Source organism: Macaca mulatta, chromosome 6, assembly GCF_049350105.2.
Source record: "Macaca mulatta isolate MMU2019108-1 chromosome 6, T2T-MMU8v2.0, whole genome shotgun sequence".
Classification (NCBI taxonomy): domain Eukaryota; kingdom Metazoa; phylum Chordata; class Mammalia; order Primates; family Cercopithecidae; genus Macaca; species Macaca mulatta.
The window spans coordinates 190,048,393-190,052,994 of record NC_133411.1 but is presented as its reverse complement, the minus strand read 5'-3'; the positions used below and the strand labels follow the sequence as shown (position 1 = coordinate 190,052,994).

At 44.9% G+C, this 4,602-nt stretch overlaps 1 long non-coding RNA gene across 1 annotated transcript; it reads left to right on the top strand.

Moving 5' to 3' along the window:
- The first annotated feature begins 607 nt into the window (after nt 1–607).
- LOC144329620 (uncharacterized) lies at nt 608–2,959 on the top strand. Its single transcript, XR_013395079.1, has 2 exons — nt 608–668; nt 1,037–2,959. It is a non-coding gene; the product is annotated as an uncharacterized LOC144329620 (long non-coding RNA).
- The last annotated feature ends 1,643 nt before the right edge of the window (nt 2,960–4,602 follow it).

Below are 4,602 nucleotides of genomic sequence, written 5' to 3'. Positions count from 1 at the left end.
TATTGGACGAAATGTTCTGTATATGTCCATTAGGTCCATTTGGTTTAAAGGCCAATGTTTCCTTTTTGATTTTCTGTCTGGATGTTCTATTCCTTGTTGAAAGTGAAGTATTGGCCAGGCTCATGCTGGTGGCTCACACCTGTAATTTCAACACTTTGGGAAGCCTAGGAGGGAGGACCCCTTGAGGCCAGGAGTTCAAGTTGACCAGCCTGCACAACGTATCTAGACCCCATCTCTACTAGACAAAAAAAAAAAAAAAAATTGCCAGGCATGGTGGTGGCACATGCCTGTAGTCCTAGCTACTTCAGAGGCTGGAGGCAGGAGGATTGCTTGAGCTCAGGAGTTCAAGGTTACAGTGAACTATGATTATGTCACTGTACTCCAGCCCAGGCAGCAGAGCAAAACCCTGTTTCTAGACAAAAATTTTAAAAAAATGTATTAAAGTCATCTCCTACAATGCTTTTTAGTTTATCTCTCCCTTTAAATTATTTTAAATTTGCTTTATATATTTAGTGCTCTAATTTTGGGTGCATATATATTTACAATTGTTATATCCTCTTAATGTATTGAAATATTATTATATAATGACTTTCTTCATCTCTTTTTACAGTTTTTGACCTAAAAACTATTTTGTCTGATGTAAGTATAGCTAACCCTGCTATCTTTGTGTATCCACGCACACGGAATATCTTTTTGCAAGGTGTATCTTTTTCTATTACTTTACTGTCTTATCAATTCTTTATTTTTAAAGTGAGTTGTTTGTCAATCTCTTCTTTTTAATTGAAGTATTTAGTTCATTTTTATTTGTTATAGCTATCTCTCTGGTAAGATTTAAATCTAACATTTGCTTTTTGTTTCCCACATATCTGTACCCTTTTCAAAAAACACAGTTCCTCCTATTTGCATCCTATTGGACTAATCAAAATTGTTTGGTATTTTATTTTATCACCTCTATTGATTTTTTCAGTATAAATCTTTGGTTTTTGCTATTTTCTTTTGTTGTTTTTTTCTTAACTTTAGAATTCACACTATGCAGTCTCCATATACCGCAGTCTACCTGGATTTGTTGTAACAATTTACAGATGACATAGAAAATTGAAAATGTTACATACCTTTTTGTGGAAAGGTCCCACTTTCAGGCCAGGGAGGGCCTTGATGGCTGGGCTGCCAGTCCTGCGGACCTGAGTGGGGACTCGTGGTACCTCTTCTGGACCCACCCATGCCACCCATGGAATCAGTCGGCATGCGCTTCCTCCCCTCTAAGGTCTATAAAAGTCCCGGGACCAGCCAGCAAAATGAACACTGCAGAGATCCCATAACACTGCCACCAATGAGCTTCCCATCCTCAGGACCAGCCAGCAAAATCAGCACCGCAGAGACCCCGTAACACTGCCACCAATGAGCTTCCCATCCTCAGGACCAGCCAGCAAAATCAGCACCACAGAGACCCTGTAACACTGCCACCAATGAGCTTCCCATCCTCAGGCACGCTCAAGCAGCGGGAGCCTCCCAGGCAGGGTCAGCACTGGTGTATTCCGTAGACTGGACAGGGATACACACAAAAGTGTTGTGTTCACCCTTTTCCTACTTTGAGGGTTAGCTGCATGGAAAATGTGAACGGTAGGGAGGACATCCACCATGTGCTATTTGTATGCACTGGCCTGGGGCCACTTGCAGGAGGGAAACGTGGGTTTTTACTCTGCATGCTCCAGCCTTCTGGGCGGCCTCCCCTGGGGCCTTCCTGGTTCACAAAATGTATACCTGAATGTCTCGGGTCTCTCTCAGTTTAAGGCTGGGTATGCCTCCCCCCCTTTTTTTAAAGTCCCCAGCAGGTATTTGTTTTCTCTTTTAAACATCCTGCAGCTTGTCTCAGCTCTCCATATGCTGAAGAGCCAGGTCGTGGCACAGGCCATACGGAGACTAGCAAAGGCTTTGAAGTTCTCCTCCTCGGTGATGATTTAGGCTTTCTCCTTCCCGTAGCCGTTCCTGATGGGCATAACTGGTCCTGTCAAGCTGGTGGCCAATTTCAGTTCTTCTGCTGAACCGTCTCCCTTTCTGGGGGCCAAGGCTTCCTGGGGAGAGGACGCGTTTGGTCCCGCGCACCTTCCTGGGGAGAGGATGCGTTTGGTCCCGCGCACCTTCCTGGGGAGAGGATGCGTTTGGTCCCGCGCACCTTCCTGGGGAGAGGACGCGTTTGGTCTGGCGCACCTTCCTGGGGAGAGGACGCGTTTGGTCCCGTGCCCCTTTAGCTGCTGTACATTGGCCTGTGGGACTCAGTGGACTTGTTGTGTCGTGTTGGATCCACAGAGATGTCAACGGTTTGGCCCAGCTTCTGTGAATGCCGGCTACCCTTAGCTCCTCCAGGCTTCAGACCCTGCCTACTTTGGTGTGATGCCTTAGCATGAGGCACCTTACTGTGGGCGGGGTGGGCCCAGGCGCGGGGGTCGGGGTGATGGGATCTCTGGTTGGCTGGCTGAACCACGTGGCTGTGTGCCGCTGCCAGCCCTTGTGAGAGAGGGGTTTGAACTTCATGCCATTCCAGCTGGGGCCTCTGGCTGCCCACAGCCCTCTGCACAGGAAAGCAGCCTTCCCATCATTGAAAGTGGGCGGATCAGAGCCACTGATTATTTAAACACAGTTTAATGTTGTTTTTTATATTAGCTATATGTTTACTTTTCTTATTTATCACATAAATACAGTCTTCAAGGAATGATAACTACAGATGGAGAGGAAACATATTTTTAATGTTATAACATATCTTTAATTATCACATCATAATCCTTTACCCCTTAATATGTAAGTGTGCATTTTCTTAAGAGCATTCTTCTACATCAAAATCAGGAAATTAACATTTATCCAATAATAACCTTGTTATCACAAAAACATTCATGAGTAAGAACCCCAAATATTTACACACTAATGCAAATGACTGTAGAAAATAAAACTTGCATTTTCTGAATATCATGTGTTAATAAGGGGAATAGCTTTCTCCCAACAGGTGACCAAGAATATTTTCATAAGCTTAAAATGCACTTATCTGACTTGATGGAGAAACAAATTACAATCTCCTTCTAGAATTTCACAGACAGCGGTGTCTGGACCTGGCATCTCATGAGAGCTGGTCATGGGTGTCTCTTCCTGCTGTGGTGAATGTGTCCCTCTCCACCACGCCCCACACACATGTTGAAATCCCAACACCCAGTGCAATGGAGTAGGAGGTGGGACTTGTGGGAGGGGATTAGGTCATGAGGGTGGAGCCCTTACGATGGGATTAATACACTTATCAAAACAGATCTGTCAGGGGCTGGGTGGCTCACACCTGTAATCCCAGTCCTTTGGGAGGCCGAGGCAGGCAGATCATGAGGTCAAGAGATCGAGACCACCCTGGCCAACATGGTGAAACCCTGTCTCTACTAAAAATACAAAAATTAGCTGGGTGTGGTGGTGGGCGCCTGTAGTCCCAGCTACTCTGGAGGCTGAGGCAGGAGAATTGCTTGAACCCAGAAGGTGGAGGTTGCTGTGAGCTGAGATCATGCCACTGCACTCCAGCCTGGCGATAGAGTGAGACTCTGTCTCAAAAACAAAACAAAACAAAAACCAAAAAAGAAACAGACCCTGGTGGGGGCGGGGTGAGGTGGCTCATGCCTGTAATCTCAGTACTTTGGGACGCTGAGGTAGGTGGATCACTTGAGGCCAGGAGTTCAAGACCAGCCTGGGGAACATAGCAAGACCTTGTCTCAATTTAAAATCAAAAATATAAACGAACCCTGAAGAACTCTCTTGCTGTCTGCCATGTGAGGATACAAAGCAAAGTCAGCAGTTTGCAACCACGAAAAGAACCCTCGCCAAGCCTGACCGTGCTGGCACCCTGATCCTGGACTTCCAGCCTCCAAAACTGTGAGAAATACATTTCTGTTGTTTACAAGCCACTCAGTGTATGGCATTTTGTTACAGCAGCCAGAGCTGACTAAGGCACTTCCCAAGTCTGCCCTCAGTGGTGTCACATCTTCAGCTTGAAGTCAATCATAGTGGGAGTGCTTGCACCAGGGAAATCGGCTCAATATATTTTTTTTTTCAGAAAGCCAGTTATTAAACACTTATCAGACAAAACTGCATTTCTTTATCATTCTCTCTCTCTGTTTATATTACTATATGTTTTAATGAGCCATTTGAAAATAAGGTACAAACATCATAATCCTTTACCCCTTAATACGTAAGTGTGCATTTTCATAAGAGCATTCTTCTACATCAAAGTCAGGAAATTAACATTTATCCAATATTATTTAATCCACATACCTCTTTCAAAATGCCCTTTTTCTCCCCAATAATCTCCCTCTCTTTCTCTCTAGAATCAAGCAATCATTCCACCTCAGCCTCCGAAAGTGCTGGGATTACAGGCCTGAGCCAACTTGTCTGGCCCAGTGATGTTTTTTATAGATCCAGGATCCCATCCTGGGTCACCGATTGCATTTAGTTCTCCTGTTTCCTTTAGTGTGAAGCAGTTCCTCAGTGTTGTCCTGTCTTTCAGGACCTTGACATTTTTGAAGAGTACCCGTCAGTTTGTCTAATGTTTCCTCCTGATTTATGCGTTTTTCGGTGCAG